Source organism: Pseudopipra pipra, chromosome 30 (assembly GCF_036250125.1).
Source record: "Pseudopipra pipra isolate bDixPip1 chromosome 30, bDixPip1.hap1, whole genome shotgun sequence".
Lineage (NCBI taxonomy): Eukaryota > Metazoa > Chordata > Aves > Passeriformes > Pipridae > Pseudopipra > Pseudopipra pipra.
The window spans coordinates 604,533-619,658 of NC_087578.1; the positions used below are offsets into that span (position 1 = coordinate 604,533).

The 15,126-nt window shown below is 54.9% G+C and overlaps 1 protein-coding gene across 2 annotated transcripts in view; it reads left to right on the top strand.

The window, feature by feature from the left end:
• The first annotated feature begins 434 nt into the window (after positions 1–434).
• The window catches only part of LOC135404148 (cyclic AMP-dependent transcription factor ATF-7), a 61,634-nt gene continuing 46,942 nt past the window's right edge, over positions 435–15,126 (top strand). Inside the window, exon 1 of one of the 2 annotated variants that reach the window (XM_064638752.1) lies at positions 435–531. The gene's annotated coding sequence lies outside the window, so the exon portion shown is untranslated. Of the gene's footprint in view, positions 532–13,909; positions 14,007–15,126 lie in introns of those variants that run through there. The other variant, XM_064638753.1, reaches the window with a different exon arrangement.

Consider the following 15,126-nt stretch of genomic DNA (forward strand, 5'->3'; position numbering starts at 1 on the left):
GCGGGATTTGGGGTGTCCCTGGGAGCCGTTCCTGACCTTGTGCGGGATATGGGGTGTCCCTGGGAGCCGTTACCGGACGTGTCCAGGTTTTGGGGTGTCCTGGGGAGCCGTTACTGGCCGTGTCTGCGGTTTGGGGTGTCCCCGTGTGCTGGGGGGCCGGTCCCGGCCGTGTCCGGGTTTTGGAGTGTCCCAGGGGGCCGGTCCCAGCCGTGTCAGGGCTCGGGGTGTCCCGGGGGTCGCGGTGTCCCTCAGTGTCCCCCGGTCCCCACGTGTCGCGGTCCCCGCAGCACGGCGGGACTTTCTGGGCGGGTCCTCTCATTGACCACGCCCACTGAGCATGACAGTCTCCGCCCCTCCGCGGCGAGGCCCCGCCCCCGAGGCCTCCCATTGGCCGCGGCGCCGTTACCTCCCCGCGGGTCTCGCGAGAGCCTCGCGCGCGGGGCGGGGCGCTGGGGGGGGCGCGGCGGGGGGGGCGGCGCGAGCCCCAGCGCGAGCGGCGCCAGCGCGAGGCCCCGGCCCCGGCTCCCTCAGGTAACGGCGGCACCGGGGGCGGCGGCGGCGGGGCCGCTCCGAGGTGGCGGCGGTGGCGGTGGCGGCGGCGGCGGGGGGAGCCCCGGGGAGCCCGGGGGGCGGTGGGACCCCCGGCCGGCCCCTCCCCCCCACAACTCTCCCCGAGTTTTCGTGCGGCAGCGGCTCCGCCCGCCCCGCCCCCCTGCGCTGACTGACAGCGTGTCTCGGCCAATCGGATCGGGCGCAGCTCCCGAGCGGCGGACGCGGCGGCCAATGGCGACCATGCCCCGCCCCCCGGGGCGGGGCCGAGGAGCAGCGAGGGGCCCGGGCGGGGCCGGGGGGAGCGCGGGGGGCCCCGGCGGGGACCCCGGAATTGGGGGTCTGGGGGGGGGTCTGGGGGTGTCAGCGGCATTGGGGGCGTCTGGAGGGGGCTCAGGGCTGGGGGCCTCGGCAGGGGACCGCGGAATTGGGAGACTAGAGGGGCTTTTGGGGGGCTTGGGGGGGAATGTCTCAGGGTTTGTGGGGGTCCCTGGGGAATATGAGGGGTTGCGAATAGGGGTAACGAGGGAGGGGTTGCAAATGTGAGGGGGCTTCAAAGAGAGAGAGGTCTTGGGGATTGTGGGAGTGAGCCCTGGAGAGGCACTGGGGGGTCTTGAGGGTCTGGGAGGGGATGGAGGCGCTTTGGAAGCTGAGAGGAAATGGGGGGGATGTCTTTGGATATGGGAGACCCTTCCGTGTGCAGGGCCTGGGGGGCCCTGGAGAGACATGGGATGTCCTTGGGGGTGGGAGATACAGGACCTTGGGGGTTGGAGGAGCCTTGGGGGGTCCTGGGGGAGCCCCTCGGGTTGGACTCGGTCCTCCGGGGTGAGGAGGGGTCTGGGCGCAGTGTGGTGGCCCGTGACTCCTCTGGGGCAGCTGGAGGGGGCATCCAGAGCCATGTGTGGGGGGCTCAGTGTGGGAAGCAGGTGTGGAAGGGACGTGGAGGGGTTGGAGGTATCCATAAGGATTGGGGTGAGGTGGGGAGCTCTCAAGTCCCGGGGGGTTGGTGACTCCCCCCCAGTGAGTGAAGGAAGCAGCAGAAACATGCAAACAGCAGCAACTGGAGAGTTTCAGTAATTTTCTTCTGAAGTCAGAGCCAGGGGTTAATTCCCCCTGGGGGGCACTGGGGGCTCTGACTCCCGTGAGCTGGTGGAACTGGAGAGGGTTCTCCTGCCCCTGCTCACCTGGCACCGTGGGATCTGTCGCCTCTCAGCAGCTCCAGCTCAGAGCTGTCACTTCCCACTGCTGGGAGCGCTGGTTTGGAGCCCCTCAGGAAGGGATGGGCTGGCTCAGGTGTGAGACAACCCCTGTGAGACCCCACAAACTCCTTGTTCTGCTCAACTCGCCCCCTTTTGCTCTTTCTGCCCCTTCCTTTGTCGCCTCTTCCCGAGTCCCTCGTTGTCCCTGTGGAGGTGTCACCCCTTTCCCTGCTCAGGTCCCTCTAAGGATGCTCTGGTTCAACTTAAAAGTGTCACCAACTGCAGTGAACTTCCCATTCCACTGTGCCTGTTGGGCAGGGATTTTCTTCCCCCAGGGATGGTCCAGAGGGCTTCTCTAGTTCTCCCTAAAACACCAGGGAGGAATCCACAGCCATTCCAACCCCTGGCTTGGTTGGACGGGTTTTTACGCTGGGATTTTCTCAGTGGAGACTAAGAATAACTCCAGTGTTTAAATGCGGAGGAGAAGGTGTGGGAGGTGGGTTGAGCAGCCAAATTCCCGTTTGGAAAACGAGGAGGGTTGACATCCTCATTTCCTTAAAGCCAGAGCTCACATTCAACCTCCTGTGGCAGGAGGGGGGGAGTCCTGCTGCCAACTCCAAATGCTCCACGGGGCTGAAGTGATGGAGGGCTCGGGAGACCCACCAGCAGGTGGGGGGTGAACTCAACCCACCAGGTTGGTAACAAAGGGCTTCTCTCAGCAGAGGGTTTTATTCCTGATGCTGGAAGTTGGTTGGGAATTGAGGAGCTGGGAGACCACACAGCCCTGGATTTCTGTAGTTGGGTGCCAGCCCTTGGTGATCTCGGGCTGTGGGACACTGGACCCTTCCCCTGCTCCCTGGCACTTGCCTGGCGAGGAACTGTCCCCAGGGATCGTGTCCACCCTCCTCCTGCTCCGCCAAGCTGCGCATCCAGATAGTTTAATCTCTCCTTGGAAATCAATCCCTCCAGCTGTTCTCCATGTTTTCCTGAATCCCTTCCAATTTGCCAATATCCTTCTGACACCGAACAGCTCGGAGCTGGACGTGGTTTGCATCAGAGCGCTGGAGACTGGGATCTTCCCTCCCTCCCCTCGGATGAGGAGAAGGAAGAGCTGAACACAAACTTCGGGAATGTGTTAAACCTCCCTCTCGCAATTCCTCTTTCACTCTGACTTGGCTCTGCCCTGGTGAGGGCTGTTTCTGACAGGAATTTCTACTTATTCTTCCTCATATTTCTGCTTTCCCAATGTTCCTTGTTTTCCAGTCTTTCCCAGGGCTCCTTTAGTGCTCTGACTTGGTTTATTCGCTGTGAGCTGAAGGTGTGAGGTGAACAGGCCTTGCTGAGCCCACCTTGGCAGGTGCAGGTTCCTCTCTGAGCTGGTTGACTGTGGCAGTTCTGAGTCCCTGTGGAAGCACTCTGCAATCCCTGTGGCACAGTTGGGATCCCCGTGGCATGGCTGGGAGGTGTGGAGGGAGATGGCCAAAATAAAAGGACGTGGCTTCAAAAAAATCCCAACTTCTCGGTCACGTCTTTATTCCCATCTCTTCCCAAACCCCTCAGAGCCCTGCCAGAGAAGACACTGGCTGAGGAGGACACTCTCAGGATGGATAAAAGGGGGTTTGGGGATGTGGCATGAGGCGGGCAGGGAATCTCCCTCTCCTGTTTTGGGAGATGGGGAAGTTGGAGAGAGGAAGCACAAGCGGGTGGGCGGGGGGTGGCTGGGAGGCTTTGGGGTTGGACCCACATGACCTTTAAGGTTCCTTCCAACCCAGACCCTTCTAAGAAAGCAAATGCTCCTTCCATGCTCCTGGAAGCCCCGGGAGCTGCTCTCAGCTCACGGCGGTTCCAGGGATGAGGCAGTGGAGGAACAGGAGCTGTGCTGAGGGGGGACAGTGGGGACACGTGGAGCTGTGTTTGGAAGGGCTCAGCACAACAGGCTCTGCACCCACAGCGTGGTTTGTGTGTTAGCAAAACATCTCTGGCTTGGATTTGGCTTTGGACTCGTTTTCTGCTGCATCACATGTGATGCTGCTGCGTGTCTGTTTGGGTTTATTTATCCTCTGGACTTTCTTGGGGACTTTTTTTTTCCTTCTTGTTTTTTGTTTGTTTGTTTGTTTGTTTTCACGTTCCTGGCACTGAGAATTGAGGCCAGATTTCCAAAACTGCTCTTCCCCTGGTCATTCAGCTCCGAACTGTGCTGCAGTCAGAGAGGAAATGCTGGAAGAAAATAACCTTTTTGTGACAGACCTTCAGGACTGGGGACCTGTTGCTTCCTGTAATTCATTCATTATTTTTGCCCCATTTCAAGTGATCTGGTTTCACAGTTTTGGCTCCAGGGGACTGGGAGCACCATGGGTGAGTGGGGTGGGCTGAGCCAGCAGCCTGGGTTTTCCTGGGGAGCCAGAAGTGGTTCCTGTTTGGGCTTGAGGTGTGTGGGAATCTGCTTAGAGAGACTAAACCAAAAGCAGGTTTACAGCTCTGCTTCCCTTTGGGTATCAAATGGATTTGGTCAGCGCTCAGAGCACAGCTTTTGTCTGGCTGGTGGATTCCTGCTTGAAATCCTCAGTGAATCTCTTGGTTCCACTCAGTTCTTCACATTCTTCAGTTCTTCACATTCTTCAGTTCTTCACATTCTTCAGTTCTTCAAATGGCTTTCCCCAGATCCAAAAAGTTCCGGCTTAACCCACGTGCAGCTGGAGTTTGAGCCTGGCCCAGCTTTGCCTGTGGCCTCAGCTCCCAGATGAGCTGTAGGACATGCCTTGGAGAGCACCAGCATTCCCAGTGCTCCCACTGCCCATTCCCACTGTCCAGCCGTGGAGGTGCCCACAGAGGTTCCTCTCCAAGCCACTGGTTGGTGTTCGTGCTGGGGTTTTTCTCCCTCTCCAGAGCTGGTATTTGTGGTGTGTTTTGCTGCAATTAGTCTTGGCTCGTGGGGAGTTTGGCTTAATTTCTTCTCTGAAGTTCAGTTTCCTGCTTGGAATTCCAGGAGGCTCCTTTGCTCTTCCCCCCTCCTGTACACCTGGGGCAGAGTCAGTCCTCCTGTGCCTTTGTGGAGTGGGACCCTTGGGTTTGGAACACCAGGAATTTGGGGCTCTCCTCAGCCCCAGCACAGAGAGGCTTCACCCTGGCTAAGCCCAGATTTATTGTGGGGGTTTTTTTGGCTCTCCCTCTGAGCTCTGAGCTGGGGGGAGGGAGGTGAATTCCCTGAGCCCCAAGTGTCCTGTTTGCTGCAGGAGGTGAGCAGGGGACCCCAGGACAGGTGCAGAGTGGAGCTCCCAAGTGAGAGCAGCCGTTTCTTGAGGTTTTCCACCCGAAGCAGTGTGTGTGGCTCCCAGGGAGCAGCTCAGGGACTGGGAACTGCCGCTCCCACTGCAGGAGCGAGCTGGCCCCGGAGAGTCTGGAATGCCACTGGCTGTCCCACCCTGTGTGAGGGATCTCAGCAGTGCTGGAGCCACTGTGCCAGCCGAGGGGAGCTGGTTCATGGACAAACAAAGCCGCCCTGCCAGCTGCTGCCCACGCCGGGGTTTCTCCACGGAGCTCTGAGCTCCCTTTGTGGGCAAGGCTGCCAAAAAGCCCTAAAAGCAGCGAGTATTCAGACTTTTTCCTCCCCTTCTCCCAAAAAAAAGACATTTGAGCTCCTTCAGTGTGAGATGCAAGTTGTGGCTGGAGTCCAGAGCAGAGTGAAGCTTGGAGTGAGGGGGTCTGCGAGGTCCCTTCCATCCCAAACCGCTCCGTGGTTCGGAGTTCGCCCCTTCCCTGCCTTTGGGACGCCCGTGGTGCTGCAGGGAGCAGAGCTCTGCACAGCTGGGGGTTTTGTGCTTGTGGAGAACGTTTTCCAGCCCTGGCTGGCAGAGCCCTCGCTCCGAATACCTTCGGCACTGTTTGGAATAACAATCCTACTCCAAAAGCCGCCGTTCACAGCCCTCGGCGTGTTACGGCCTTGGCAGCGCCGGGGAAAGTGAGTGTATTTATACCTGTGTCACCGAGCTGCCTTATCCCCTTTAACTGCTTCCAGAGGGAGGAGAGCACACTTGGAGCAGAACGTGGCTTTTTGGGTGGCTGCCCAAAGCCTCTTGTCGGTGCTGAGTCTGCTGAGGCGAAGGCAGCAGATCTTTAATCGCTAAGCAATTAATGGTTGCAATTACTTAAAATCGATTGTTTCCAGAGGTCTGGCTGGTTGTGTCCGTGGCTGGAGGTGCTGCAGAGCCTTGGAGTTTTGGAAAGTGAGGCTGAGCTTCGGCTGGTGAAGCTGAAGGAAGCTGTGTGTGGGGAGGGAAAGCTTTGCCAATTAATGTAATTAATGTGAGGTCCCCCCTGTGTCGTTCCCATTGCGGTGGGATCTGCAGGCAGGTCTGGCAGCCACTTGCTGCCTGTTCTGCTCTTCAAGCAGTAGGAATATTTCCTTTTTTTTTTGTTTGAGCGTTGGTAAAATAGATGAGGAGCAGAGGGAGGCGAGATCTGGAGTGAGATTGTCACTGGAGCTCCCAGGATGCACCACTGGACCCCAAAAATGTGACACAGCAGAGCATCCAGCAGGATGGGGCACACTGACGGTGTGGAAACAGGGCTGGGGAGGTTTATCTATGACCTCAGTCAGATTTTGGAGTCTTTATATGGCAGAGCTCACTGTCACCTCCCTGGAGTTTGTGTCAGAGCCCAGCACTACTCAGCATCTGGATCCTCAGTCGTGGTCCCGAGTGTGGCAGCAGTTTAATGAGCAAGTGCCTCGTCTGGTGGAGGTGCTGAGAAGTTCCCAAGGGATGTTGGCCCTTGGTGTGGATATCTCCCATCTTCCCAACCCACACTGCTTTGTTTCCTGTTTCCTGAGGTGCTTCATGGTGTTGTTGTCCCCCCCAGGGGTTCTTGAGGGTGGGATTTCGGGGGTCTCAGGAGCTGGAGCTGCCAAACCAGCAGCTTGGGATGGGAGGAAGACTTGGAAAACTGGCCTCAAAATTCCCTACCGACCACTTGATGGATCAGCCTCAGTGTCCCGCTGGATATTTTCAGGGGTTTGAGGGTTTTATGACTATTTTTCACTAATTCTGTGCTGTCTTTCCCTGTGGATGCTCCAATGGGAAAGCTCCGGCTGCCATGTCTTTCCTGGGAGGTTTTCCTTGAATTCTGTGATCCTGGAGACCTTTTCCAACATCAAAAAAATGGTTCTTCTGCAGATCTTGAGGGTTTTTCCCTCAAAAGTTGCGGGTGGAGGGTTTGGAGAATTTTAGCTCTGGGACTTGGTGCTTTCTCAGCCCCACGCAGACATCCCCGAGGAGGTTCCATAGGGACAAAAGGGTTAAAAATGGGGTTTTATTCCGTGTGGAGAAGGGAGAAGATCCTGTTTGGGATGTGGGATTTGTTCCTGAGGTGCTTCATGGCGTTGCTTTTTGGCAGGTCCCCGTTTCCAGTGCCTGCAAAGCCCCCGTGTGTAGGAGCCCGTTTAGGATGCCGCGTCCTGCCCCACGTGAGGTCTCACCTCTGAGTTATGGAAAACTCCTACCTGGGAAATCACGCCTCTGTTCACCCCCAAAACACTTAAACAACTCACTGTAATGCCCCAGCTTTCTACACATTGCTCCTGTTTGGAATATTTCTTGCTCCCCTCTGATTTTAGGGCTCATGTATCAAATCATGGCGACGTGAAGCGTGTGCGCCTCTGAATGCTGAATAAAGCAAAGTGCCCAGGTGGGATGGAGTAATAACAGGTGGGACAGGATATTTTTCCTTTATGAGCAGAGGAGCACAGTGCCTTCCTGGCCCCATCCTGCTGCTGCTGGTTCAGCTGTTTTAATTCACAGGCAGGAGTTTTATCCGTAGGTTCTCACTCTCCCGTTTCTTTGCTCTTCCCTTCAAACCATTCACACACATTGCGGGGAAAAATATGTTCCAGCTCGACCTGGGCTCTTATGTTTCATTTTCAGCAGCTTTTTTTTTTTCCCCCTTGCTTTCATTGAAACAAGGGCTCTGAAGTGGTGAAATAATTTCAGGAAATGGGACTCCAGTTTCTGGGTCACTCAGGCATTTCCTAGGTAAAATACTGCGTCCTCCAAGGCTTGTCGTGGCTTTCTTGTAATTATCTCGGCTCGGGAAGGAACAGTGGGTCTCGGAGGCTTTTCCTTCCTTCCTTAAACCTGAATTATTTCTCTCTCCTGTAGTAGATCTCTGGCACTGCTGCTGTCCCTGCTGGGAGGGAGAGCAGGGCTGAAGATGGATCACTGTTAATGAAGACACACGAGGCGACCCGAGAGCCGTAGTGCCGAGATCCAGGGGCTGCCTGCCTGTGTCTGGGATTCTGCCTTTGGAATAGCTGTTCACTGGGCTGCAAGGGTTCAGTTGAGGTGTGTTGGAAGAAAGAACAGCTTTTGCTTGAGCTCATGAGGAAGCTCATGCCGTCTTCCTTGGCTGGAGTGGGATGGGATGTGCTCCTGCCCATTGTCACCCTGGGGACAGATGGACCTCTGGGTCTGAAGACCCAGGCTCAGTGGTGGCTTTTCTGACCTCAGTGGAGGGCTCAGGGACTTCCTATGTGGTTCTTCCTGTTCTGGAGAAGGTCCTGGAGCAACCATATGGCCACAAGCAGTGCCTGGGGCTGTGCTGCTGGCTGCAGTGTTGAGGTGGATGCTGTGTTTGATGGGATCAAACCAAACACCCTGTCCAGGTGCTCCCAGCGAGTCCTGCTCTGGGGGTCTTGCAGTTTGGTCTCTCCCTTGTCTCTTAGTGTAAAGCAACCTTAGGGACATCCTGCAGAGTCCATCTTCCCTCCAGAAACCAGGAGGGAAACATGACTTCATCATGAGAGGATGATTTAGAGATGGTCTTTCTCTGTCTTCTTGCCCAGGGAAGTTGCTGACTTGCTGGTTTATGTTGGGTTTTGTCTCCTGTTCATCCAAGGCTTCGAAGCCTGTTGGACAAAAATGCCTTTTGGTGTTAGAAATCTGCTCTTTGGCTCTGAGCTGGAGGCTCTCAGGCATGTGGTTTGCCAAGCTGTGGCTGCTTTGGTGATGTTTGGCAAGGATGAGTTAAAGTCAGGATTTGAAGAGCAGGAGCTGCTGCTCTCTGGGGACTCTGCCCGTAGAAGGGGGACCAGGGGATGCTGTTTGTGATGAGACCTGACCCCCAAATCCCAGAGGTGCTCACCAGGCACTGGAAAACCAGGGTTCTCAGCTCAGTGGGAGCTAGCAGAGGGACCTCCTGAGGGCAGTTCCAGATCACCTGAGCTTCTGGGTCTTGTTTGCTTTTTTCACCACAGTGATGAAACCCTGTTGTTCTGCCCTTTGTGGTGGCTGGGCAGACCTGTGGCTGAGCTGAGGTGACATGGGACATTCTCTGACACCTCTCCCTGAAGGCAGAGGCCAGGCCAGATCTGACCTGGAGGGTGGCCAGGCAAGGAGGCTCCTGGACATGGAGCCTCTCTAACGCTTTTATCCCGACCCTGGAGGCAGCGTCAGCGAGTGACACTTTGTCCTGGTGAACTAAGAGCGTTGAGTGATTGGTGTCCTTGGGAGGACTGGTGGGAACTGTGCTGGGAAAAGCCCTGTGGGCTGGCTGGAGCTCCCAGCCGAGGGGGTTTGTTGCTTTAAGTGCAGGGAAAGAGCTTTTCTGTCTGGGCGAAGGCTCTGAAGGCTGATGTGCCGGTCTGGGGCCCGTGTTATCCTGCTGGCTGGAGTTTGGTTTACGTTTGACAGGACTCTGACAATGCCTCCCTGTCCCATCTTTCACACTGAGGGGAGGAGAGCAGCTCTGGGTCCTGGCTGTCGCTTCCTTCTCCCAAAGCACATGGGAATAATCTGCAGTTCATCTGCTCCTGGGCGAGCTGAGGAGCAGCTTTTGGAGCCACTTTAGGTCCAAACATATGTCTGGTGGGAGAGGCCCTTCTTCTAACAGGGCTGGTGATGCTCCAAGGCGCTTCCAGGGTGAGAAGTGAGGGGTTTGTGCATCTTTGACACCACTGAGGCCATCGTGTTCCAGCTGCTTGGGGATGCTCTTGTGCACAGGGGATCCTCTACGAGCCTGAGCAGTGCTGAACACCCACAGAAGGGGGGGGTAAGTGGTGGCACTTTGCGTGAGGTTCACTGTAACGACTTGTTAAATACCGTGTGGCTGTGGGGGATTTGCTTCAAGCACATTCCGTGCCAGTATTCCAGTTTATACAGTTGGGTTTACTTTATCAAGCTTATGAAGCAGAAGGGTGTTCTGCCTCCGAAGCAGGTTTTATAGCGCCAGCTTTTGGCCTCCTTTCCCAGATGACAATTTTAAGCTCTTGCAGCTTTTTGGTTACAAAGCAAACACTCTCCCTCCTTCCCTCACACCCCGAAATAACTTGAAAGGCAGAGTTTAGGCCTAAGAGCTGCCTGTGCCTCTGCACTGAGCTCAGCGAGGGCCTCTCCCTGCAAAACTGAAAGTCTTTCGCAATCTCTTTGGGTGTATCACAGATGGGAGGGCCAGGGAGAGCTCTGGGCACCCAGAGGGGCAGGACCAGCCCTGTGCCTGAGTCCCTGCAGGCACCGAATTTAGTCTGGCCTCAGAATTCAGTCCGGGGGCCAGCAGTGGTTCCCCAGTGGAAATGAGGTGCCACAGTGGCTGCACAAAGCAGCTCTTGCAGGTTGGGCCCCAAGCCCTGCCTGGCAGGGCTGACCCTGCACAGGGGAGCCTCCATGGGAAGGCAGTTTTTCTTCTTGTTTTTTTTAAGGAAGAACTTGACCTCTTGGTTTTCCACCCCCCCTCCTTGAGGATGGATCATGGTGCTCCCAGTCATGACTTCAGTGCTGGCTGTTAACCCAGGCTGGGACAAGGAATGCCAACACCAAACCCTGGCCAAGGGCAGGGGAAGGATGGGGGTCCCTCTGGGTGTTCCCTGGGTGCTGCTGCCTCGGTGACCCTGCTGATCCCAACCCCTCCAGAGTGTGGAATCGTTCTGAGGGCCAGGAAGCTCGGGGCAGAGAGCTGTTAATGACTGCACTCAGAAAAATAACGAGGAGCCTTTCCTGGCCTGGCCTCAAAGCAACGTGTTTCCTTCCTTGCATTTTAGTGGAAATCTCGTACTATTTTGGAGAGCTTGGGGCAGTGCCTCGTGCTTCCTTCTTTCTCCTTGGCTGGAAATGGCTGTCAGGCTGCCTTCCTCTCCCTCCTGCTCGCCAAAGAGCAGTTTGGTTTCTGATTGCAACCGGCCTCTCCTCCAGCTCCCAGTGGCAATTACAGGGTCTGCCTGCGATTTGTGTATCCCCCTGTAGGAAGAGGATTCTACAGCCCGGATTCGGGTGCAGCCATCCATAATAATCTCATTTATTGTGAGTTTCTCTGCTCTCCCCAGCAGCAGCAGCAGCAGCACTGCCTGTCCTTGGGGCTGGGCTGGTGTCTCGAGCACCATTTGTGTTTGAATGGGCTTGTTTGTGCTGCGGCTCTGGTTGTTAGAGCTCCTGGCACGGCTCCCAGGGCTCAACAAACTTACCCAGATGGAGCTGGGATGGCCTGGCGACTCATTAGTCTCTGAGAATTAATCCCATGTAGCTCAGGCTCATCAGAAGTTAACTCCTGCCTCTGCTCTACCTTTTGCATTAAACTGGATGTGAAAAGCAGAAGAGCAGCAATGACTCAGTTGAGGAGAAAATGAGCTTCACCTGCCAGAGGTGCAGCAGAGCCCCGGGCTGGCCCTGGCAGTGATGAGACTTTCTCTCTTTTGGGGAAATATATGGGTAAGACATTGTTTCTTCTCCAGTTCTGCCTTTGCTTCCACTGTCAGTTCTCCTGACAGCTGTAGTTCAGCTGTAGTTCAGCTGTAGTTCTCCTACTAAGTCCCAGCCCTCCCTGGATTCTCTGCCCTTCTGGAGGACTCTTTGCCCTATTTAACAGCCCGGGAGGATTGCAAACAGGTTTGTGGTGCTGCTGTTGGTAGAGACACCTCACCTTCAACTGCACCTTTGCTTGGACTTGTTCCTGCAGGCCCGAGGGCGATGGGGTTTGTGACTGTGCAGGGAGCTTTTTGTTTTGGAGAGTAAAGCAGCTGTAATCCCTGTGCAGTGTGTGTCCTGCAGAGATACAGGCACTGAACCTGGCTTTCCTCTCATTGCCCATCTCAGGTAACTCCCTCTGCCTGCCTGGAGCCCCTGTTGGACCCTTTTTGGGGTGCTGGGTGTGGAGTCAGCACCAATCCCAGCACAGTTATTTACCTTGTGTGGGATTTGATCCCCATTCACTTAAGAGTTGGGCTCGATGATCCTTGTGGGTCCCTTCCAACTGGGAACATTCTGTGATTCTGTGTGTCTGCCTTTCCCCCCTCCCTGCTCCCAGCAGGACCAGAACTCTTGGCACACTTACAAAATCAATGCTGAAATGGCCCAAATTGTCCCTTTTGCTCCAGCAGTGGTTTGCCCTTTTGGAGGCTGCAGGTGTGAGGGAGCAATGGGAACCTGAGGCCTTTACTGGAACCTGAACAAGAACTACAGAAACTCCTGCACAGGGAGGTTTGGTGGTCCCTGCCAGTGCCTGCTCCCCTCCTGGAAGCTCACAGCCCTTCACTGCACCTTTCCCTAGGGACAGCCTTGCTCTTGATGTCCCTCTCTCCAGCAGTTTTCTTTCTTCTGACTCATTTTGCAGCTCATTCCTCACTCAGGTGAGGAATCTTAGCAGAGAGACTCTGTCAGCTGAACGTGCAACGTGCTTTTGTGTCTCTTCTGTTTAAGCCTATTTTTAGGAGGTTGCTCTGCAGCTCTTCTGGTTTTGTTTCATAGCTGGTGCAACCCCCAGCTTTAATTTTGTGGTCATATTAATGTAAAGTTTATCCTCATGATTTATGGGCATAAGCCATAAATGTGCTTGTACTGGTATAGGAGTGAGGGATCTGTGATGGAGGGGGATCTGTACTGGGAAGAGATCCGTGCTGGGAGGGATCTGTGTTGGGAGGGATCCGTTCCGGGGAGGGATCCACATTGGGAGGGATCCCTGCTGGGGAGGAATCTGTGCTGGGAGGGATCTGTGCTGGCAGTCTCAACACAGAACAGTGTTTGTCTCCTCCCAAATGTTGGGATCTGGAGCATTTCAGCTCGTCCTGCAAGGCCCAGATGCAAGTGTTGGGCATGAACATTCCTGCAATGACAAGTCACATGCAAGGACAACAATAGAGCCTTATTTTTAGAGCATTTTTCAGCCCAGCTCTATCCCCAGCATTCAGCAGAATGAACGAGCCGGGAGCTTCTTCCATCTTCACACCGAGGTTTAAGGAAAAGGGTTTGTTTTGAGGGGCCAGTCACTCGTGACTTTGGCAAACCAGAAGAGACATGACTCAAGATTTACAAATCCTGGCTTGAGGCTGCTTCCAGCCTCAGCTACTTGTCAGGAATTCAGCTGGAACAGGTCCGGGGAAGCTTCACCAACACACAACCTCATCCCGACGCGTGCGAGGGCCCGGCTGTGGGGTGGCTGTGGGAAGGGCTGTGAAAAGAGCTGTGGGTGGCAGAGCTAAAGACAATTATGAGTCTGACTGTGTCCCTTTCCTTGTCACCAGGCTGATGCCTCCCAGAGCCACGGGCACACACTCCTCTGTAAAGCTCAGACAGTGCAATTAAAGGATGTGGAGCATCTTGGAGGAAAGGCTCCATAAGTGGGCTTTGGAAACGTCATCCCGCTTCTCCTGGCTCTTCCTAAGCTGTTTCCAAATTGAAGTTTTTCAAATGGGTTCCATGAGGTGCCAGCACGTGTCCTGGGGGACGTGCTGTTCAGGAAGGCTGGTCTTTGATTGCTGTTGTTGATGCATGTAATACGTCTAATTCCTTTTAAGGGACTTCAAATATTCCCCCCCGGTGTCTGTCTAGACCAGGATAACAGGCTCTGTTTTCTCTTAATGGGTTAGTTAACATGCTTTGGGACCACTTGGGTTTATGGACTGATGTACCATGGGGATGGCAGCATCTGGGCTGGCTTCAGTGTCTGCAGGAAGGATTAAACTTCGAAATAAGTGGGAATTGTGGTAATTGAGGTGAGCAAAACCAGCTCATCCCAGCCCAGGGTCCCAGTTGGGTGGTTTGTGATGAATAGAGGCTCTGATGGGCAGCAAGTGAATTGCTGAGAAGGGAAGGGGAAGGTTCTGGCTTTCACTGGGTACCTGCAGTCTCTCCCCTCTCCAACTCTTACCCTGAGAACCTGTTTAGGTGGGTAAAATACATATTTTAATTTTAGAGGTGACATCATCCTGTCACTGGACACACTTGGGTGTTGCTTGTAACCTTGTCCAGAACTTCACCCCTGGGCTTGTGGTTCATGGCCAAGGTCAGTGTTACACCTTTTGTTAGTGTTTGATGCTCCTGCCACTTGATGCCCTTATCCTGGGGGCAGCAGGGGATTGGGATGGAGGTGATGGAAAGGGATGTGAGGGGTGGCCGTGTCCTGGGGGATCTGAGGGGCTGACAGTCTGGTTTGGGTGAAAATGCTTCTCCAGCTCCCCTGAGCCAGCAGCTGCTTCTCAGGTGTGTCTGACTGAGCTCTGGAGTGCTCAGTAATCTGCATTTCTTCCTCCCCTCGCTGTGTCCAACATGCTAAAAATCATCAAAACAGTGAAATACTGTCCCGTGGCTGCCGGAAGAGGGATGGGAATGTGCTCCCGGTATCCAATCAGCTCCTTGTTCTGCCTCTTCTTAAGGACAGAATTTATTGAAGCAATTTATCCTGACTAAATGTGACATAAATCTGAGCACATGTATGTACATACCAGTCATATTCTGCAGTGAACGAGCAGCTAAATCTTGCCTTAAGGAATGAGCAAATCCTGCTGACACTTTGCAAGCTCAAGGAAACGGAGGCTTTTGCAGTGTGTTGGCCCAGTTTTTTTGTGCTGCTCTGGGCAGCCGATGTGCCATCGGCTCTGGGATGGTTTTTCTGTGCTGTCAGAGCCCTGGGGTTGGCAGCTGATGCTGGTCCTTTAATTTCTCAGAGAGGTTTTACGGAAGCACAGATCCGAGGCAGAGAGACCCCGCAGTTCTTGGTGCTGGCGGCGAGGACGGATCTCTGACCTGTGTTAATTAAAAAAGCCCAGCTTGGCTGCCCTGTGAAGTCAGCATCTCCCTCCAGCACAGCTCTGCTCACGTTTAACACCCAGATCTGTTTGTTGATGGAATAAACACATCCCCAGCCTCATCCCACACAGCCCAGCTTAACCGTAGGAGGGTGATTTAAAGACTCTTGAGACACTTCCAGCACCAACCTGGCTCTGGCAGTGAGGGGCATCACAGCTGCCCTTCAGTGCTGGGTGACTTTGCTGCTGTCCCAGTGCCACAGCTCTGAACTGGGGTGCTGGACTGGCAGAGAACCTCTGATTGCTGTGATTAATTGAGAACAAACTGTGCCTTTGTGGAGCAGCTCACCAGCATCCCTGGCCCTGAGGATGAGGAGT